Genomic DNA, 23,630 nt, shown 5'->3' with positions numbered 1-23,630 from the left:
CTCTCACCTTCTTTACTTCTCTGAGAGTGGCCATGGTGGTTTGGCTGTCCCCAATCCCCACACCAGCTGACAAAGCCAGTGGGGCCAGCTCCTGGTGGTCCTTACCTTCGTTGGAGATTAACCCAGACTCTCAGCCTGAGATTGAATGTGGACTCCCCTGCTTCTCCCCATCACCAATTCTCATCTCCCGTCTCTTGCTTTTCAGTCTCAGATTTACCTGATGGTCACCACTCGTAGTTCCTGCAGAGCCCAGAGATTTCTCCTTGAAGGAAAGGTTCTGGAAAAATCGGAGGGATAAATAAAGAATGCAGCTGATTCCCACCTTGTGCTGATGCCCAAGAGGGTGATGAGAGTAGGTGTTTTCTCATTAGAATTTTTTTTTTTTTTAGATGGAGAATTTTAATTAAATTGGCATAGTTAAGACCAAAAAGATAAAGTGGGCATTGTCAGTGTTTCTTCAGCCCTTGACTTAACAGGTGAATGAACACAACTTGAAACACAGGTGAATCTTGCTGGTCTATGAGACAGTGAAGGGAGCGTCTCAGTATTTAAATATATTAATATAACCAGTTATAGAAATCTAAATATAAAACCAATCTCCTATAGGGTTTGAGAAGGCATTCACCATATCCCTGAAAAGTTTAACATTCCTTATTCAAGTTTAATCATCTCTTTAGAAGAGGAAAACAGTGATAGTACTTGTTGAACCAGAATTACTATCAAAATCCAAAAAGCTGACCATATTCATTTAGCCACAAGCCAATCTTATTTAAATCAGGACAGAAATATTACATCAGCCATTCATGATCTGAATTCTAGTGTATGAGATCAATTTAAATATGGTACACATAAAAAGTCATGAGACATTTGTTTCATAATAAATAAGGCAGTGGCCAACTACTACTCATTAGTAGCTTTTTAGAGATAAGCTATCAAGTCTGCCCTTTCTCCCTTCTTCTTAATGCCAGCAAAGATCATTTTTGTTCCAGGGATGTACTTCTTGGGAAGTACAGTCTTGTGCTTGCCTCCCTTTTCCACAGTATGGCACTGGGCACACTTCTGAACAAAAATCTTCTTGCCCTTCTCAACATCACCATTTTTAAATCATTCTTTCTCCGTGTACGACTAAGAAGTTCCCGCTCGCAAGCTGAATGTCCCGCTCTCGAATCCCCTTCTCATTAGAATTTTATGATCCTCCAAGTAATAGATCATTGGTGGTGGGGGGGGGCATCCTGTGTCTTCCTGCTTATTCTAATAATGTCATTCCTGTATTTTAATGCGGTAAATAATTTATATTATAAATATGCTGAGGGGGAGATCCATTTTAAAAATGTTAGAGGTAACTCCAAGGGTTTTAAAACAAACAAGGACATAGAACCCTGTGTTCAGACACTGGCTGAGAGATTCCCACACTGAGCTGTGGTCCCTTGGAGGGTGGAGTGGCCATGACCCTCCTCCCGCAGGTGAGCCTACTAAGGCACATCCCACATGGGACCACTGCATCACAGAAGCTTAGATTGGCCAATGACAGGCATCTGGCTAGAGATGTGGACAAGAGAAAACTGCCCAGCAGTCTGGAACAACCCTGGGGCGAGGCCTTAGTAAGGGCCAGCATCAGGGCCTTAGTTAGGGACAGTGTCAGGACCTCAGAGATAACTTGAGGGCCTTAGTAAGAGACAGTTCAGGCTGTTAGTTAGGGACATTATCAGGGCCTTAGATAGGGCAGCATCAGGGCCATAGTTATGACCATTGTTGGGGAGTTAGTGAGGGAGAGCATCCGTGTGTTAGGGAAAGAGTCTGGCCACTATTTAGACAGGGTCAGGGCCTTAGTTAAGGATAGTGGCAGAGACTTACTTAGGGACATATTCAGGGCCTTAGTTATGAACAGGATCAGGGCCATAGCAGTTTCATGGTGTTAGTTAGGGCCAGCGTTAGGGCGTTAGCTAGGGCCAGTGTTAGGGTGTTAGCTAGGGCCATCTTCAGGCCTTAGTTAGGGACAGCGTCAGGGCCTCTGTTAGAGAAAACTTGAGAGCCTTAGTAAGAGACAATTCAGGCTGTTAGAGAGATTGTCAGCGACTTACTAAGACATATTCAGGGCCTTAGTTATGGACAGGATCAGGGTGATATTTAGTGACAGCTTAGGCTGTAAGTGACTGTGCCAAGGCCTAAGTTAGAGTGTCAGGGTCTTAGGGACATGGTTAGGGCCTTAGTAAGTTATAGCTCAGGCCATTAGCTAGGGACAGCATCAGGGGCTTAGTGAAGGACAGTGTCAGTGCTTCAGTTAGAGATATCTTGAGGGTCTTAGTTAGACACAGTTCAGGCTTATGGACAGTTACTTAGGGACAACATCAGGGCCTTAATAGAGCTAGTGTCAGGTCTGTAGTTAGGACCAGTGTCAGGATGTTAGGGAAAGAGTCAGGAGGTAGAGTGTCAGAGCCTTAGGTAGAGACAGCTTCAGCACCTTAGTTAGGGACAGCCTTAGAGAATTACTTAGGGGCATTCCAGGGCCTTAGTTATGGACAGGATCAGGGGGATGCTGAGAGACATCTAAGGGTATTAGGGACATCATCAGGTCCTTAGTTAGGGACAGTGTCAAGGCTTCAGTTAGAGATAACTTGAAGGCCTTAGTTAGACACAGTTCAGGTTGTTACTTAGGTATATCTTCAGAGCCTTAGTTAAAGACAGGATCAGGGCCATAGTTAGAACCAGTATCAGGGCATTAATTAAGGTCGAAATTAGAGTGTTAGGGAAACAGTCAGGTCCTTCATTAAGGACAGTGTCAGTCTTTAAAGTAGACATAGTGTCAAGTCCTTAGTTAGGATGAGCTTCAGGGCCTTGGTTAGGGCTAGCATAAGGACATTAGTTAGGGTCAGCGTCAGGGGCTTAGGGACATATTCAGGGCTTTAGATACAGACAGAAGCAGGGCATTAGTTACTGACTGATTAAGCTATAAGGGACAGTGTCAAGGCCTAAGTTAGGGACAGTGTCAGGGCCTCTGTTATAGATAACTTGAGGGCCTTTGTTAGACATAGTTCAGGCTGTTCCTTAGGGACATCGTCAGAGCCTTAGAAAGGGCAGTGTCAGGGCCGTAGATATGGCCAGTGTGTGGGCTTAGCTAAGGACAGCATCAGGGTGTTAGTTAGGGAAAGATTCAGGCCATTATTATAGACAGTCTCAAGGCCTTAGGTAGAGACAGCTTCAGGGCCTTAGGGACAGCGTAAGAGACTTACTTAGGGACATATTCAAGGCCTTAGTTATGGACAGGATCAGGACAGTACTGAGGGACATTTAAGGCTATTAGGGACATCATCAGGGTCTTAGGGCCAGGATTAGAGCCATAGTTAGGACTTGTGTCAGGGCATTAGAGACAACAAAAGCGTGTTAGTTAGGGAAAAAGGCCATTATTATAGACAGTGTTGGTGACTTGAGTAGAGGCAGTATCAGGACCTTAGGGAGAGGGTCAGAGACTTACTTAGGGACATATTCAGGGCCTTAGTTCTAGACAGGATCATGGGCAACTGAGGGACATTTAAAGTTATTAGGGACATCATCAGGGCCTAAGTTAGGGCCAGCATTAGGGTGCTAGTGAGGGACAGCGTCAGGGACTTTGTTAGAGACAGCCACACGCCTTAGTTAAGCATAGCGTCAAGGCTTCAGTTAGAGATAACTTGATGGCTTTAGTTAGACACAGTTTAGGCTGTTACTAAGGGACATCTTCAGAGCCTTAATTCAGGCCAGGTCAGGGCCATAGTTAGAACCAGTGTCAGAGTTTTAGTTAGGGACAAAGTTAGGGTGTTAGTTAGGGTAAGAGTCAGATACTTAGTTACTGACAGTGTCAGGGTTTCAAGTAGATATATCGTCAAGTCCTTAGTTAGGAAAAGCCTCAGGGCCTCAGTTAGGGCCAGCGTCAGGACATTAGTTAGGGCTAGCTTCAGGGCCTCTGTTAGAGATAACTTGAGGGTCTTAATAAGAGATAGTTCAGGTCATTAGTTAGGGACAGCATCAGGGGCTTAGTTAGGGACATATTCAGGGCCTTAGTTACAGACAGAATCAGGGCGTTATTTAGTGATAGCTTAGGCTATAAGGGACAGCATCAGGGCCTTAGTTACTGACAGCATCAAAAGCCTACATTAGGGATGGCGTCGGCATTTGTTAGGGCCAGTGTCAGGGCCTTTTTTAGGGCCAGCATCAAGGTATAGTTATGGAAAGAGTGAGGCCGTTAGTTAAAGAGAGCCTCAGGTTCTTAGAGACAGCATCAAGTCCTTAGTGATGTCAGGACCTCAGTTAAAGATAACTTGAGGGTCTTAGGGACAGTGTCAGGGACTTAGTTATGGACAGCTTTAGGGCCTCAGTTAGAGGTAACTTAGGACCTTAGTAAGAGACATTTTGGGCCATTAGTGACATTGTCAGGACCTTAGTGCCATCTTCAGGTCGTCAGTTATGGACAGCGTCTGGGCATTAATGAGGGACAGCTCAGGTTATTAGGGACCGTGTCAGGGGCATAGTTAGGGAAGGAGGCCATTAGTTAAAGACAGACTCAGGGTCTTAGTTAGAAACAGTCAAGTCCTTAGGGACAGAGTCTGGTGGTGGGGGCGCTCAGTTAAAGATAACTTGAGGGCCTTTGTTAGGGACAGCTGCAGGGTCTTTGTTAGGGACAGCCTCTGGGCCTTAGGGACAGCATAAGGACCTTACTTAGGGTCTGTGTCAAGGCCTTAGAGACAGTTCAGGCCATTAGTTAAGGACATCGTCTGGGCCTTAGACAGCCTCAGTCCTGAGTCAGGTACAGCATTAGGACCTTAGTTAGAGAGAGAGTTAAATCCATAGTTAGGGAAAACTCAGGCCATTACAGACAGCTCAGGACCATAGTTAGTGTCAGGGTCAGGGCCTAGTGATGAAATCGAGCAGAAACCTGTGGGGCACCTGGGCATGGAAGCCTGTCCCATGTCTCCTGTTTCTTGTTTGTTGGGGAAAGACTCCAGGCTCCATGATCTTCCCTGAGTTCCCAAGGGCAGATTCGAACAGTTGCTAATCAGGGAAGGGAGGGGATGCAGAGATAAGGGAGGAACAGTCAAGAAACAATAGTTCAGCCTTGGGGCAGGGTCCTGGTTCTGCCTCAAGGGATAAGCATAACAATATCTTCGAGCTCTTTACCAAACTAACCCCCCCCCCTCCATGGAAGATTTTAGCATTCTTCATTCCGGAGAAGATCATCAAGAGAGCACCTGAGGCCAGATTAAAGGAGTGCAGGTCCCGCATATACCCTAATCCTTATAAGCAGCTCCGCCCTTAAACCATTGCTATAAAACTCCTCACAGAACCCTCCCACATTGTGAAACACAGTTTTTGAGGGCATGAGTTTTCTGTGTCCTCCTTTGGCTGGCAAAGCAGTAAAACTATGCTTTTTCTACTTCATCCAAAACCCTGTCTCTGAGATTCGATTTGGCACTGGTGCACAGAGGCCGAGTTTTCGGCATCAAATTTGGCATCCAATGTGGGGCTGACTTGGGGACGGCCCCTGTGGGTCCCCTGACTTGATCGGATGCTCCGAGACTTTCTCCACGCTAGCCTCTTTCAAGAGCGTGGAGGGTTGGAGAATTCCTTTAGAGGCCAGATCTCCTGGGACCCTTGCCTGGAAGGGCCAAGCCCCAGTTATACCCTATCCACCATCCCAGCAGTTGGAACTCTGGGGCAGGAGTAGATGGCAAAAGAGGGACCACCCTAGAAGCTGCCGAGGCCATCTTTGCCTTGAGGACGTTCCTTTCTTCCTCCTGCTTGGACCGCCCTGAATGTCCTACTCCAAAGAATTATTTTGGGGAACCAGAAAAGGAGCATTTGGGGTGTTGCGACACCTTGACCAGTGTGTGGTAACACCCCCGGCATGCACTCTGAGGTCCTTTTAGCCCTGTAAATTTGGGGGAACCTTGATTCCCATTTGGGTGATTTTTCATTTCAGGAAATCTCATTTGGAAGGTGCACCACTTAGACAGAGGTCACAGGCTAAGTTGAGACTTGGAAGCCGATTTGAGTCTTGTGCTGTTTGGTTTTTGGTTACTGTTTGGGTTTTGGTTCCTTTGGTTTGAGGCTTCCATTACTGGCGAGTATTTTGTTTTGTTCTTAGTCCGCACGTGAGTGTTCTATCGATCAAACATGGGAAGCGCTTCTTCAGTTCCACCTGGTAGCCACCTGTGCAAAATCCTGGCACGCTGATCTACCTATAGTTGTAAACCTATGACTAAGAAAAGAATGAAATTCTGTTGTAATTTTGTGTGGCCAATGTACATTCTTGAGAATGAGGAAAGGTGGTCTTTGAATGGTAGCCTAAATTACTATACTATCCTTCAGCCAGAGTTGTTTTGTCACAGGAGGAAAAAGACAAAAGAAGTTCCATATGTTCAAGCATTTATGAAACTACATAATAAAGAAAATGAGCAGCTAAGTGACAGGCTGATGGTACAAAGAGAAAAGAAAGTCTTTTGTCCTAGAGCTGGTTGTTTCTGAATGGGGAAAAAATAAGGGGCAAAATAAGATGGATATAGAAGATGATGGAAAGTTTGTGAAATGGGGACACTGAGAAAAGCGTTGTGCGTGATCAGGATTTTCTAAGATTGGATTAAATTTAGCTGGGTAAATAGATTTTCTTGGAAGTGGGCTAGTGCAAGACTGGATTTGGTTTCTCCCTCCAAAGTTTTCTTGGATTACTCCTTTTGATAACAGCTTGTGAGCTCCTTTGCCTTTAGGTGATCTGTATTTGCCTTTGAAATCTCTTCACTTTGGTTAAGTGAGTATTGTTTGGCAGGTTTTTTTTTAATAAATTTATTTATTTTTGGCTGTGTTGGGTCTTCGTTTCTGCGTGTGGCCTTTCTCTAGTTGTGGCAAGTGGGGGCTACTCTTCATTGCAGTGTGTGGGCTTCTCATTGCGGTGGTTTCTCTTGTTGCAGAGCACAGGCTCTAGGTGTGCAGGCTTCAGTAGTTGTTGCACATGTGTTTGGCAGATTCTAACAGTTCTTTTGACCTCCAGCTAACTTTGAGATGCTTTAGAAGGCCCCTGAGGCATTTCAGAGAAATGTTTGATTAGTATGTTAAATTACAAGGAATTCCTAAACATCTAGTATGTCCTGGCAAAATGTTATCATTCATAATTCTAGTTATTTTTAAATGTTGCATGTCACAGCGATAACTAAGTTTCTTTTGTCAATTACACTGTGATCAAATGTTTAACTGTGACCTTTTAAGTCCTTCCGTGATTTATAGACAGTTATTGTTGTGCTCTAACACTTTTGCAAAAGTGCTCCATCTTCAAGAAGATTTATGTGAAGGACCTTTTGACAAACACAGGTCTGTGATAAATTTCATATCATACCACCGAACTGGGTAAGAAATTAAAAATCTTTATGGAGAATCTGATGACTTCATAAAAAGTTAACAAAAGAATTAGTTACTGAGTGAACTGGTGAATATGGTCATAATTTTTTTGATTATTATTACTGGTTTTGATCTGTGTTTTCCAGACATAGGGGAGCCATTCCCCTCAAGCTACTTATGACTTAGAGCAATTGGGTAAATTATACTTCTATAGGTGAAATTGAAATATTTTTCTTTTCTCTCTTCCTGGTCTTTCCAGATATTGGAGACACTTGGGTTCTGAACAATCTTATCAGGTGAATGGGAAAGACTATCTCATGGCATGTCCAGGAATCTCAATATTTTGGGGACTTCTAGAAAAGAGAAATGCACCAAGGCAGAATCTGATGGTTAGCCCTTGGCATGGCTTTCCTGGCCTTGAGAGACCTTTCAGGAATTTAGTCTGAGGCTCCTTCTGAGGAATTACACCAGAGACAATATGGAGGAGCCTATGTGGTCAATGAACCAGACTTATTTTGGAAACAGATGTCTTGATTTGGCTGTGTTTGATGGAGATGAGGGTAATTTTAGGAAAAAAAGATTATGCTTCAATAGATAGGAAATTCTAGTTCTGTTAATTGAAGTCTGTATTTTTGAAAGTTATTGTGTTAGCCACAATTTTGCCCTGATGTTTAGGAGGAAATGGAAATTACCTAGAGAAGTTATCAGAGTGTAATTACTTATGATGTATCACTGCTTGTTTTAGGCCTCAAAGCACGTGTACAATGCTTGTGTGACAATTGGGTATAAATGATAAAATGTATGTCCTATAAAGTGTTTCCTCATTAACATACCTCTGAGCTTGTTCATGACACATGATCAGTTTTCCCCAACGTGGATTAACTAGGCAAATAGAAAGGAGGCCTAGCCCTGATGGACATAATCTACTCTTGGGGCAAACAGCTGAATCATCCCGGCATTGAGGGATAGGTATTTTTATCAATGTTTTCTATTGAAAGACTTGCAATCAAAATGGAAAATGATGAAAAAAACAACCTGCACATATTGAGATATGAGGAAGTCACTTTGACTTATACATGGTTTAACTTAAACTTTACTGACCAAAGCAGCCTGTTTTGTGGCCTTTGAAATGCATTGTACATATGCTTTGACCATTCAGGAGGGGAATACATTTGCAATTCAAAATGGAATAACCATGATTCAGACATCCAAGGTAAAACTAAGTGACCATTCTGGAAGTTCCAGTTGTCACTCCTCCTACTTCTAACTGGGTCTGTTGCACCAAAATGGCGGACCAAGGGATGGAGATCTTAATCATACAAGAATCGGATCCAGGACTTGGAACTCAAATATTACTAATTCGGTATCCATTCCCCAAAATTTAGGCAGGCCTACACCCCATTTCAGCAGGAAGTAGCCAGAGCGGTTGTCACCCTGTTCCCTGTAAGATTTGGGGAAAGATAAAACCGAAATGGGGATGAAAGACGTGTCCCCCTAAAACCGAGATCCCCTGCTGAGTTTATGATTAATGTCTCTGTCTGAAATGATTATTCCTCTACTTGAAGGACATCTATTCTCCTCAAGATTGAGGAGTATCAAAGAAAAGGGGGGAGTGAAACCAAGCAGGACCCTGTTGGACTCCTTGGCACAGAAGACTTTCTGTGTCACCCAATTCTTACAAAGAATAGACTCCAGCCTCCATGAACTTTCCTGAATTCCAAAGGGCAGATTCGAACAGTTGCTAATCTGGGAATGGAGGGGATGCAGAGACAAAGGAGGAATAGCCAAAAACAATAGTGTAGCCTTGGGGCAGGGTCCTGGTTCCTCTTCAAGGGATATACATAACAATATCTTTGAGCTCTTTGCAGAACTAAAACCCCCAACAAATGGAAGAGGTTAGCATTTTTCATTGCACAGAAGACCACCTGAGTCCAGATTAAAGGAACCAGAGAAACTCATTAGGAGACCTCCTGAGGCCAGATTAAAGGAGTACAGGCCCTGCACACACCCTAATCTTATCAGCAACCCTGCCCTTGAACCACTGTTATTAAACTCCTCACCAAATCTGCCCAGGTTGGGAACACAGTTTTGAGGGGCACAGGCTTGCTAAGTTCCCCTTTGCCTGGCAAAGCAATAAGGTTATTCATTTCTACTTCATCCCAATCTCGATGTCTCTGAGACTTGATTCAGCACCAGTGCACAGAGGCCAAGTTTTTGGCATCAAGGACAGCCTCAGGTCATTATTTAGGAACATGTTTAGGGCGATAGTTACAAACCACATCATGGACTGAGTTAGGGTCAGTGTCGGCTTTAGTTAGGGATAGAATCAGGGCAATAGTTGGCAACAGCATCCGGTGTTAGTTAGGGACAGCATTATGTCATTACTTACAGACAGCCTCAGGTCGTTAGTTAGGGAAAGGTTCAGGGAGATAGTTAGGGACAGCATCAGGACCTTAGGTTCAGCATCATGCATTAATTATGGACAGCTTCAGGTCATTAGTTAGGGACAGCGTCAGGGTCTGAGTTAGGGACAGCGTCAGGGTCTTAGGGCCAGCAACAGGGCCTTTGGTGGGGTCAGAGTAAGGTGCTAGTTAGGACCAGCATCAGAACGTTAGTTAGGGACAGCATCAGGGACTTAGTTAGGAACAGTTCAGGGCATTAGTTAGGGACAGTGGCAGGGCGATAGCTAGGGAAGAGCATCAGGTCGTTACCTAGGGACAGGTTCAGGGTGACAGTTAGGGATAGCGTCAGAGCCTTAAGTTAGGTTACAGTTTCAGTTCTTTACTTACAGAAAACATCTGGTTTTTATTTAGGGACAGGTTCAGGGCAATAGAGACAGTGTCAGAGACTTCTTTAGGGTCAGTATCTGGCTTTAGTTCAAACCAGCATCAGGGCGATAGTTAGGGTCAGCATCAGGCTTTAGTTATGGACAGCGTCAGGATGATAGTTAGGGACATTGTCGGGTGGTTAGTTAAGGACAACGTCAGGGCTAAAGCTAGGGAACAGCATCAGGACTTAGGGACAGCATCAGGTCATTACTTAGAGACAGGTTTAAAGTGATTATTAGGGACAGAATCAGGGACATAGTCACAGTCTCAGGGTTAGGGTTAGGGACAGCGTTAGACCCTTAGGGACATGTTCAAGGTGATAGCTAGGGAACAGCATGTGGTCTTTAGTTAGGGATACCATCAGTTCCTTATTGAGGGACATGTTCAGAGGGATAGGTAGGGAACAGCATCAGGAATTTAGTTAGGAACAGGGAAAGGTCGTTATTTAGGAACAGGTTCAGGGCAATAGTTATAGAGTGCATCAGGGACTTATGGTCAGATCAGGGTGATCATTAGGGAGAGCGTCAGGGCATTAGTTAGGGACATGGTAAGGCTTTAGTTAGGGACAGCATCAGGGCAATAGTTAGGGACAGCTACAGGCATTATTTAGAGACAGGGTCAGGGCAAGAGCTTAGGGAACAGCATCAGGACTTTAGTTAGGTACTGCCTCAGGTGTTAGGGACTTTGTCAGGTCATTATTTATTGACAGGTTCAGGGGGACATTTAGAGACAGCATCAGGGACTTAGGGTCAGCGTTGGGCTTTAGTTAGGGACAGAATCAGTGCAATAGTTAGCGACAGCATCAGGCATTGGTTAGGGACAGCATTAGGCCATTACTTACAGACAGCCTCAGGTCATTAGTTACGGAGAGGTTCAGGGAGATAGGAACAGCGTCAGGGCTTTAGTTAATAACAGCATCAGGCCCTTATTTAGGGACAGCGTGAGGGCCTTAGTTAGGTTCACCATCAGGCATTAGTGAAGGACAGCTTCAGGTTATTAGTTAGGGAGTGTCAGGGCATTAGTAAGTGACAGTGTTAGGGTCTTAGTAAGGAACAGTGTCAGATTCTTAGGGACAGTGTCAGGTATTAGGGACAGCATCAGGTCTTTACCTACAGGCAGTATCAGGTTGTTAGTTAGGGACAGGTTCAGAGTGATAGGGCCAGTATCAAGACTTTAGTTAGGGACAGCATCAGGGTGTTAGTTAGGGACAGTGTCAAGGCAATAGCTAGGGAAGAGCCTCAGGTCGTTACCTAGGGACAGTTCCAGGGTGATAGTTACAGACTGCGTCAGGGCCTTATTTAGGGACATCAGTTTGTTACTTAGAGGAAGCATCAGCTTGTTATTTAGGGACAGGTTCAGGGTGATAGAGACAGCGTCAGGGACTTTTAGGGTTAGCATCAGGCTTTAGTTAGGGGCAGCATCAGGGCAATAGTTCGCAACAGTGTCAGGTGTTAGGGACAGCATCAGGTCATTACTTACAGATAACATCAGGTCATTAGTTAAGGACAGCATCAGGGCTAGAGCTGGGGAAAAACATCAGTACTTTATTTAGGGACAGCATTAGGTCGTTACTTAGAGACAGGTTTAGGGCTTTACTAGTGGACAGCATCAGGCACTTAGGTCAGTGTCAGGCTTTTGTTAGAGACAGCATGAGGGTGATGGTTAGGGACAGTGTCAGCTCATTACTTATAGGCAGCATCAGGTCATTAGTTAAGGACAGATTCAGGGAGATAGAGACAGCATCAGGGCCTTAGATAAGGACTGTGTTAGGGCCTTAGTTAGGGAGAGCATCAAGGTAATAGTTTGGGACAGTGTCAGGACATTAGTTAGGAACAGTCTCAGGACATTACCTTCAGGCAGCACCAGGCCATTAGTTAGGGACCAGTTCAGGGTGATAGTTAGGGGCACTGTCAGGGCCTTAGTTAATGTCAGCACCAGAGTGTTAGTTAGGGATGGCATCTGGGCCTTAGGAAGAGCATCAGTTCATTAGTTAGGGACAGAGTCAGGGCGCTAGCTAGGGAAGAGCATCAAGTCGTTACCTAGGGATAGGTTGAGGATGATGAGGGACAGCTCAGGGATTTAGGCTTAGCGTCAGGGCCTCAGTTAGGGACAGCATCAAGGCCTTAGTTAGGGTCAGCGTCAGTTTGTTACTTAGAGAAAACATCAGTTTGTCATTTAATTCCTTAATATATTAAGGAAAAACCAGTACGCCCTTTTTGGCCAGCTGAATCATTGGCGATGTTGAGCAGCTTTTCATGTGCTTTAAAGGCGAGTCCAATCTACCTCTTGCAATCTGGTTCCTGCAATTCTGCCTTGTTTTCAAGTCCTTTTCGATTATTTACCCCAAGACGTTTGTGGAGGATAGGTGTCATTTACAACCCTGTAGGCTTTGTGAATTGCAGTGTCCCTGAGCACCGGTTTTCAACTTGTTTCGGGGAACCTGCCACAGCACAGCAGGATTGCTTCAAGCCCCATTCTGGTTACTGGGGCAACCTGAGCCTTTGGGAAAGCCCTCTTCCTGATTGGAAATTAGAGTGGTATGTGCCTCTCCAAACACCTGGGGCTTGTGTCTCATTCCTTCCCCCCCCTTCCCCCCATCCCCCGGACAAATTCCAAGCCGTGCAAAACCGGCTGTTGAGGGTGCTGTCTTCCCCAGGTGGGGAGACTTTAAGGAAAGAGGCTGGGTGGGGGGAACCCCACCACCAGGAGATGTGGAGATGAGGCGACTTTTCCAAACTCTTCCCAACCAGACAGTCCACCATCCTTGGGGTCACAGGCATGTTTGGCTGTAGGTTGGCTCCCCTGCACCTGGAGATTTGGGACCCATGGAGTGGGGACCAGGCGGTACAACTCCAATGGGGCTGCATTCGCTGGCACATCCTCATAGGTTGCTCAGCCCCAGGAGTGTCCAGCCTTAGGACCCTAGCCAGCTCTGGGTCTAGATGATGTGACACCAGGTTGGGTCACCACCCCTGAACGAATTTAGTAAGAATTTCTCTCTCTCTCTTTTTGTAGTTTATCTCTATTTTTATAGTGGAGTATAGCTGACTTACAATGCTGTGTTTATTTCTGGTGTACATCCACTTGATTCACTTACAGAGAGACATCTATATATTCTTTTTCAGATTCTTACCGGTCTTATGTATTCTTTTCTGGTGATTACAGTGTGTTGAGTCAAGTTCTGTGTGCTATACAGTAGGTTCTTATCGATTATCTCTTTTCTCTATGGAAGTGTATGTATGCTAATTTCAACCTCCTGGTTTATGCTTCCCCCCCCCTCACCTTTCCCTTTTGGTAGCCATAAACTTGTTTTCTAAATCTGTGACTCTGTTTCTGTTTTGTAAGTTAGTTCATTTGCATCCATTTTTAGATTCCACCTGTAAGTGATATTATAAGTCTCTTTCTCTATGTCAGTTAGTATGATCGTATATAGGTCCACCCGAGTTGCTGCAACTGGCCTTATTTCATTCATATCCATGGTTGTGTAATATTCCATTGTACATAAGTACCACATCTTCTTTATCCACTCATCCTTCGATGGACACTTTCTTTGCTTCCTAGGCTAGGCTCTTGGAAACAGTGCTACAGTGAATGTTGGGGTGCATGTGTCTTTTTGAAATCTGGTTTTCCCCGATTTACACCTAGGAGTGGAATTGCCGGACCCGCTGGTAGATCTATTTTTCGATTTTTAAGGAATCTCATACTGTTCTTCAGAGCGGCAGTTAGCAATTACATTCTCAGCAGCAGTGTGCCACGGTTCTATATTCTCCCCGTACTCTCTAGCATTTCTTCCTTTAGACTTTTGTGCTGATGGTCGTCCTGCCTCAATGGTAATACCTCCTTGTAGTGTTTTTGCATTTCCCTAGAATTTGCGATGTTGAGCAGGTTTTGGTGGGCTTTAAAAAAAAAAAAAAAAAAAACTGTGAATGAAATTTACATCTTGATATCTGCTTCTCGAAATTCTGCCCTGTTTTGAGTCATTTTCGATAACTAACCCCAAGATGCAGGTGGCATTTACAACCTCGAGGGCCTTGTGACTCTGCAGTTCTCCCAAGCACCAGTTTTCAATTTGTCGTTTCGGGAATTGGCCACAAAGCGGCAGGATTTCTTCATACCCCACTGTGGTAATTGGGGCAACCTGGGCCTTAGGGAAAGTCCTTTTCCTGATTGGAAATTAGAGTGGAATGTGCCTGTCCAAGACCCTAGGGCTTGTGTCTCATTCCTTCCCCACCTTCCCCTTCATCCCCCCCGGACAAATTCCAAGACGTGCAAAACTGGCTGTTGAGGGTACTGTCTTCAGCCGGTGGGGCGACTCTAAAAAAAGGCTAGAGGTGTGAACCCCAACACCAGCAGATGGGGAGACCAGGTGACTTTTTAAATCTCTTCCAGCCCAGGGAATCCACCATCCATTGGGTGTCTGAGCCATGTTTTAGCAGTAGGGCGGTTTGCCTGGACTTGGAGGTTTTGGATCTATGTAGTGGGGTCAGCCAGTACAATTCCAGGGGCCCCTCATTTACTGGCACTGTCTCCCCAACTCAGCCCAATGACAGTGCAGCCTTGGGACCCAAGCCAGTTCTGGCTCCAGGGATGTGACTCCAGTTTGGGGCACTGCGCCTGAAGCAATTTAGAAACTATTTCTCTCTCTCTTTTTTTTTTTTTTTTGAATTTAATTTTCATTGTATAGTGGAGTATAGCTGACTTACAAAGTTGTGTTCCTCTTTTGAGTACAGCAACTGGAATCACTTATACAAAGACGTCTAGGTATTCTTTTTTGGATTCATAACATATTCTTACATATTCTTTTTCAGTTATTAGAATCTGTTGAGTCATATTCCCTGTGCTATATAGTAGGTCCTTATTGATTATCTATTTTCTCTGTATAAGAATATGTATGCTGGGCTTCCCTGGTGGCGCAGTGGTTGAGAATCTGCCTGCCAATGCAGGGGACACGGGTTCGAGCCCTGGTCTGGGAGGGTCCCACATGCCGTGGAGCAACTAGGCCCGTGAGCCACGACTACTGAGCCTGCGCGACTGGAGCCTGTGCTCCGCAACGAGAGGCCGCGATAGTGAGAGGTCCGTGCACCGCGATAAAGAGTGGCCCCCGCTTGCCACAACTAGAGAAAGCCCTCGCACAGAAACGAAGACCCAACAGAGCCAAAAATAAATAAATAAAAATTAAATATGTGCTTATAAAAAAAAAAGAATATGTATGCTAATTTAAACCTCCTAATTTATGCCTCCTCCCCACCTTTCTCATTGGTAGCCATAAGTTTGTTTTCTAAATCTGTGACTCTGTTTCTGTTTTGTAAGTTAGTTCATTTGTATCAATTTTTAGATTCTACCTCTAAGTGATATCATATGACATTTACCTTTCTCTGTCTGATTTATGTCACTTAGTATGAGTATATCAAGGTCCAACCAAGTTGCTGCAAATGACCTTATTTCATTCATTTCATAGTTGAGTAATATTCCATTGTATATATGTACAACATGTTTTTTATCCATTCATCCTTCGATGGACACTTTCGTTGCTTTCAAGTCTAGCCTCTTGTAAACAGTGCTACAGTGAATGTTGTGGTGCATGTGTCTTGTTGATTTCTGGTTTTCCCCGGATTTACACCCAGGAGTGGATTTGCTGGATCCTAAGGTAGCTCTATTTTTCTATTTTTAAGGAACCTTCATAATGTTCTCCAGAGTGCCTGTTAGCAAATTTCATTCCCAGCAACAGTGTAACAAGGTTCCCTTTTCTTCACCTCTCTCCAGCATTTCTTCCTTTGAGACTTTGTAGTGATGGTCATTCTGACTGGTGAGAGGTGATACCTCATTCTAGGTATCCTTTTTTGCATTAGCCTACAATTAGGTATACCTTTTTTGCATTAGCCTACAATTTCCGATGTTGAGTAGCTTCTGGTGCACTTTTTAAAAAATATATAAAATCACTGTGCGGGAAATTTACATCTTGATATCTGGTTCCTGAAATCCTGCCTCGTTTTGAATTTGTTTTCCATAACTAACCCAGAGACACAGGTGTCATTTACAGCCTGTCATTTACAGCCTGGAGGGCCTTGTGAATATGCAGGGCCCCCAAGCACCAGTTTTCATGTTGTTGTTGCATGCCCCACTCTGGTAATTGGGGCAAGCTGAGCCTTAGGGAAAGTCCTTTTCCTGATTGGAAATTAGAGTAGAATGTGCCTGGACAAACACCCAAGGGCTTGTGTCTCCTTCCTTCTCCCCTACTTTTTGTAGTTAGGACTTGCATGTCTCTAATAATTTGTGATATTAAGCATTTTGCCATGTCCTTTTTTTTTTTTTCAGTGTGAGTAAAATTTATGTCTTGAAATTGTCTTCTTGAAAATTTGCCCAGTTTTGAATTTTTGTGTCAGTTACCGACCTCAGGACATTTATTTATTTATTTATTTATTTATTTTTGGCTGCACTGGGTCTTCGTTGCTGCTCGCGGGCTTTCTTTAGTTGCGAGCAGGGGCTGCTCTTCGTTACGGTGCGCAGGCTTCTCATTGCAGTGACTTCTCTTGTTGCGGAGCACGGGGTCTAGGCGCCCGGGCTTCAGTAGTAGTGTGGCACGCAGGTTCAGTAGTTGTGGCTCATGGGCTCTAGAGCGCAGGCTCACTAGTTGTGGCACACAGGCTTAGTTACTCCGCAGCATGCGGGATCTTCCCAGACCAGGGCTCGAACCCATGTCCCCTGCATTGGCAGGCGGGTTCTTAACCACTGTGCCACCAGGGAAGCCCTAGATGATGACTTTTGATAGTGAAGTTGAGTTGATGAAAGTTGCCAGGGCACATCCAAAGGGCAAGTTGGTTTTGCGGGTTGCCACTGATGATTCCAAAGCAGTCTGTTGCCTCAGTGTCAAATTTGGTGCCACACTCAAAACCAGCAGGCTTCTTTTGGAATGGGCGAAAGAGCTAGATATTGATGTCATTGGTGTCAGCTTCCACGTGGGAGGTGGTTGTACTGATCTGGAGACCTTCGTGCAGGCCATCTCTGATGCCCACTGTGTCTTTGACATGGGAGCTGAGGTTGGTTTCGACATGTATCTGCTTGATACTGGTGGTGGCTTTCCTGTATCTGAGGATGTAAAGCTTAAATTTGAAGAGATCACCAGTGTAATCAACCCAGCATTGGACAAGTATTTTCCATCAGACTCTGGAGTGAGAATGATAGCTGAGCCAGGCAGATACTATGTTGCATCAGCTTTCATGCTAGCAGTTAATATCATTGCCAAAAAACTCGTATTAAAGGAACAGACAGGCTCTGATGACGAGTCAAGTGAACAGACATTTATGTATTATGTGAATGATGGAGTATATGGATCATTCAACTGCATCCTCTACAATAATGCACATGTGAAGCCTCTTATGCAGAAGAGACCCAAACCAGATGAGAAGTATTATTCACCCAGCATCTGGGGACAGACCTGTGATGGCCTGGATTGCAAGGTTGAGCACTGTAACTTTCCCAAGATGCATGTGGGCGATTGGATGCTCTTTGAAAACATGGGTGCTTACACTGTCGCTGCTGCTTCCACTTTCAATGGATTCCAGAGACGGACCATCTACTATGTGATGTCAGGGCCAACATGGTAACTGATGCAGCAAATCCAGAACCACGATTTCCCACCCAGCATAGAGGAGCAGGATGTTGGCACCGTGCCTGTGTCCTGTGCTTGGGAGAGTGGAATGAAACGGCACCCAGCAGCCTGTGCTTCAGCTTGTATTAATGTATAGATACCATTCTTGTAGCTGTTAACTGCGAGTTTAGCTTGATTTAAGGGTTTGGGGGGGACCATTTAACTTAATTACTGTGAGTTTTGAGATGTCTATGTGAATAGGGTTGGCACAGATGCAACAATGTGGAAGACTAGGTGATGGGGTCATACTTATCTGTGTTCCTATGGAAACTATTTGAATATTTGTCTTATATGGATTTTTATTCACTTTTCAAACATGCTACTAAAGCATGCCCCTCAACTGCTGAGCAAGCATTTGTAGCTTGTGCATTGGCAGAATGGGCCAGAAGCTTAGTGTTGTGACCTGTTTTAAAATAAAGTGTCTTGAAATTAAAAAAAAAAATTCATGCGTATGTACTCAAAGAAATATCACAGGCCCCCCAACACTAGTTCACCTACAGAGAAATAATAAATAATTTCCTCTCATTGTCAGAGAGATCACTAGGAGACATGATCACCCAACTTACTTAACACTTTGAGGTATCAGTAAAAAAAATACCATTGGAAAAGGATTAAAATCATCTCCAGTTGCAGAGCATATGAATGTATATCTAGTAAGCCCAAGGAATCAATGGAAATTTGTTACAGAAAATAAGACAACAAAATATTGTAAAGAGTATAACATAAGCATATAGTACACAATTCATACAGACACATTCCAAGCAGTTACAAAGTACATAAAAAGGAAGCCTCTAATTTTACAAGTATAAAATAAAATAAATAAAAATAAAAATAAATCTAACAACACATGAGAAAAGCCTATATAAAAAAAATTACCATGAACTCCTTATATAGATAATACAGATTTGAAGAAAAAGAAAATCAAGCTATTTCCTTAAATATAATAACAAATGTTTTATATCAATTAAAAAATTCCAATACACATCTGTGTATATGTATACATATGTATATTTGTGTGTAGAGATGTATATAGAGAGATAGATATAGATATGTGTATATTTGTATATATTTGTATGTGTATACACACAAATATTTTTCTGGAGATTGATAATATATTGTTTACATAAAATAATGAGGAAATATATATAAAATATACCTAAAATTGTTATTTTATAAAATTAAAGATTAGTTATTAACTTAAGTATATTTTATGTACATTTCATGGAAACTACTAAGAAAAACTCTATTGTAGTTACACAAAAGGTACAGAAAAAGAGTGAATTCATACCGCATCAAAAAAAACCAAAAAAACAAAAACAAAGGAACTACAACAACAACAAACAGAAAATAATGAAAGAGTAATTGTAAGTCCTTGTCAACAATTAACATAAACTTCTTTTTAAGTTTTATTTTATATTGGAGTATAGTTGATTAACAATATTGTGTTAGTTTCAGGTGTACAGACAAATGATTCAGTTACATATATACATGTATTTATTCTTTTTCAAATTCTTTTCCATTTAGGTTGTTACATAATATTGAGCAGCATTCCCTGTGCTATACAGTAGGTCCTTGTTTGTTATTCATTTTAAATATAGCAGTGGGGGGGCTTCCCTGGTGGCGCAGTGGTTGAGAATCTGCCTGCCAATGCAGGGGACACAGGTTCGAGCCCTGGTCTGGGAAGATCCCACATGCTGTGGAGCAACTAGGCCCATGAGCCACAACTACTGAGCCTGCACGTCTGGAGCCTGTGCTCCGTAACAAGAGAGGCTGCAATAGTGAGAGGCCCACACACCGCGATGAAGAGTGGCCCCCACTTGCTGCAACTAGAGAAAGCCCTCGCACAGAAACGAAGACCCAACATAGCCAAAAATAAACAAATAAATAAAAGAAACCATGTTCTCCTGTGAAAAATTAAAAAAAAAAAAATTTTCTTTAAATATAAATAAATAAATATAGCAGTGGGTACATGTCAATCCCAAACTCCCTAACTAACCCTCCCACTCACCCATCCCTCCCAGAACCCTAAATTTGTTCTCTAAGTTTGTGAGTTTTTCTGTTTTGTAAATAAGTTCATTTCTATTATTATTTTAAGATTGAGCATATAAGCGATATCATACAATATTTCTCTTTCCCTGTCTGACTTACTTCACTCAGTATGACAAAAACCACTTTTCTGACAGTCCAGTAGTTAAGACTCTAAAGGGGTGTGGATTCAATCCCTGGTTGGGGAACTAAGATCTCTCATGCTGAGGACCCAGCAAAAAAACAGAAAAACTCAGACTTAGAGAACAAATTTAGGTTACTAGAGAGTGTTGATAGAACTCCCTGGTATACGTAGGTCCTTTTTGATTATCTCTTTTATTGGAATACAGTGTATTTGTTAATTCTATCCTCCTAATTTAACACTTGACCCCTTCTGTCCTTTTTGGCAACCATATGTTTGTTTTCCAACTCAATGAGCCTGTTTCAGTGTTCTCTAATTAGTTCAGTGTTGTGTATTTTTTGATTCCACCTATAAGCAATATGATATTAGATTTTTAAAATCTGATTTAATTTCTTTAGTATGATTATCTCTAGGTTTTCAATGTGCCTGCAAATGGCATAATATCATTTATTTAAATGTCTGAGTGTTATTGCATTGCTTACATGTGTCAGTTCTTTATCTGTTCATCCAGCCTAGACATTTGTGTGCCTACATGTTTTGGCTCATGTAAATGGTGCTACAGTGCACACTTGGGTGCATATGTCTTTTCAAATTCTGGTTTTCTGCACATATACTCTTAGGGGTGGCAATGGCGGATCATATGGTAGCTCAAATTTTAAGTTTGAAAGCACTTCCATGTTGTTCTCTAAATTGACTGTTAAAATTTGCAACCCACCAGCCCTCTACATCATTTATTCATTGTACATTTTCGATGATCGCCTTTCCAACCGGTGCAAGGAGATCCCTCATTGTGATTATGATTTGAATGTCTCTGCTAACGGCTATGTTGAGCATGTGCTTATGGGCTGTTTTTATTCATAATCAGTGTGAGTAGAATTTACCTGTTGAAAATGTCTCCTTTGAAAGTCGGCCCTGTTTTCAATGATTTTGGAACACTTAAGCCTGGACATTTTATGATGTCAGGTATCATTTAGAGCCCAGGAGTCCTTGGGAATATTAAGTGCTCATAAGAAATGTTTTTGAGGTTCCTTTGCGAGAAACGTTCATGAGGCGCAGGATTTCCTCAGACTGAACTCTGCTGAGGCCAGCAGCCAGAGCCTTATGGGAAATCCTCTTTGGGGTTTATAAATTAGAAAGGAATGTGCAGAACAAACAGTCAAATCTTGTGCCTCATTATGACAGTTTAATTAATTAGAATAATTTCTATTTTTTTGGAATAACATTGATATACAGTATTATGTATGTTGTAGGGATACAGAACCATTTTCAGTTATACATATCCACATATGTATACATGTTTGGCTTCTTTGCCCATTTAGGTTATTAGAGAGTGTTGATAGTCGTTCTTAGGTATACATAGATTCTTGTTGATATTTAGTTATACGAAATATTTTGTATTTTTAATCCCATCCTTGTAACATATCCCTTAACTCCTTCTGTCCCATTAGGTAACCATAAGTTTGGGGTTTTTTAAACTCTCTGAGACTGTTTATGTTTTTCAATTATTTCAATGCTTTGTCTTTATAGATTCCAACTATAAGTGAGTTCATATAATATTTGTCTTACTGATTCTCACTTCCTTCACTTCGTATGATTATCTGTAAGATTATCTATGTTCCTGCAATTGCCATTATTTCATTCTTTTGCATGGAGGAATTGTATACCACTGTGTACATTGATCATTTCTTTTTTATCTGTTCATCTGTCCATGGACATTTTGTATGTCTCCACATCTTGGGTATTGTAAATGGTGCTGCTGTGCCCGCTTGGGTGCGTGTGTTTTTTCGACTTCTGGACCTGTCGGCCTATAATTTTAGGGGAAACTGCAGGATCATAGGGTAGCACTCTTTTTAGCTTTTAAAGGCACATCTTTAATGTTCTCTATAGTGGCTGTTACCATTTATTTCCCACCAGCTCCATAAAAGGATTTCCTTTTCTCCATGCCCTTTCCACGATTCATTCATTTTTAATTTTGGTGATGGCCTTTTACTCCAGTGCAAGGTGATCTCTCACTGTAGTTTTGATTTGCATGTCTATGTTAATTGCTGTGTTGAGTATGTTTTCATATGCTGTTTTTCTTCATATACCCGTGCGAGTAGAATTTATCTGATTCAATTGCCTTCTTGAACGTCTTCCCCTTTTCAGTGACGTTCGAACACTTTCGCATGGACATTTGTTGATGTCAGGTATCATTTAGGGCCCTGCAGTCCTTGTCAATACAAAGTGCTCCTAAGCAAGCGTTTTGAGGTTGCTTTTGCGGGAAATGGCCACTAGGCTGCAGTATGTCCTTGGACCCAACTCTGGTTACCCCGGCAACCAGACGCTAAGGGGAAATTCTGTTTCGGGCTTCTCACATCGAGTGGAATGTGACAGTACAAACACCCAAATCTGTGTCTCATTACCACATTTTTAATTAGATTAATTTTTATTTTTTCTTGAAGGAACATTGATGGACAATGTTGGGTATGTTATAGGTATAGAGAATATTTTTCCCTTATACATAGACATATATGTATGCATCTTCGGCTTCTTTTCCCTTAGAGGTTACTAGAGAGTGTTGATAGAACTCCCTGGTATACATAGGTCCTTGTTGATTATCTCTTTTATTGGAAATACTGCGTATTTGTTATTTCCATCGTCCTAATTAATCCCTTCACCCTTCCTGTCCTTTGTAGTAACCACTTGTTTGATTTCCAAGTCCCTTAGTCTGTTTCATTGTTCTCTAATTGGTTCAATGGTGTGTGTTTTTCAATTCCACCTAGAAGAGATATCATACGATATTAGATTTTAAGATTCTGATTTACCTTATTTAGTATGATTATCTCTAGGTTTTCCGTGTTCCTGAAAAATGGCAAAATTTCACTTATTTAAATGTCTGAGTCATATTGCATTGCAAACATGTGTCACTTCTTCTTTAGCTGTTCATCTGGCCATAGACATTTTGTGTGCCTCCGTGTTTTGGCTCGTGTAAATGGTGCTGCAGTGCCCACTTGGGTGCATATGTCTTTTCGAATTCTGGTTATCTCCGCATATACACTTAGGGTACCAATGGCGAATCTTATGGTAGCTCTAATTTTAAGTTTGAAGGCACTTCCATGATGTTCTCTAAATTGGCTGTTAGAATTTGCAACCCAACAGCACAATAAAAGGGTTTGCACTTCTCTATGCCCTCTACATCATTTATTCATTGTCGATTTTTGATGATGGCCTTCTGACAGGTGCAAGGTGACACCCCGTGGTGAGCTTGATTTGCACGTGTCTGCAAATTACTATGTTGAGCATGTGCTTATGGGCTGTTTTTATTCATATTCTACGTGAGTAGAATTTACCTGTTGAAAATGCTTTCGCTGAAAGTCGGCCCTGTTTTCATTGATTGTGAAACACTTAAGTCTGGACATTTTGTGATCTCAGATACCATTTAGAGTCCAGCAGTCCTTGGGAATATTAAGTGCCCAGAAGCATCTTTTTGAGGTTGCTTTTGCAGGAAACATTCTTAAAGCGCAAGATTTCTTCCTACCCAATTCTCCTTAAGCCAGCAACCTGAGCCTTAGGGGACATCTTGTTTGGAGCTTGTAAGTTAAGAGACAAACGTGCAGAACCAACATTCAAATCTTGTGTCTCATTA

At 42.6% G+C, this 23,630-nt stretch overlaps 1 long non-coding RNA gene and 1 pseudogene across 2 annotated transcripts in view; both read left to right on the top strand.

The window, feature by feature from the left end:
- The window catches only part of LOC309625963, a 77,466-nt gene that overhangs the window by 17,543 nt on the left and 36,293 nt on the right, over positions 1-23,630 (top strand). The window lies entirely within an intron of this gene.
- Positions 1,021-19,155, top strand: LOC309625942 (ornithine decarboxylase pseudogene; annotated as a pseudogene). Its single transcript has one exon. The product of its transcript is annotated as an ornithine decarboxylase pseudogene (transcript).

The sequence above is a fragment of the Balaenoptera borealis genome (assembly GCF_965194805.1).
Source record: "Balaenoptera borealis genome assembly, chromosome: 3".
In the NCBI taxonomy this organism is placed as follows: Eukaryota; Metazoa; Chordata; class Mammalia; order Artiodactyla; family Balaenopteridae; genus Balaenoptera; species Balaenoptera borealis.
This window is presented reverse-complemented; position numbering and strand designations above follow the sequence as displayed.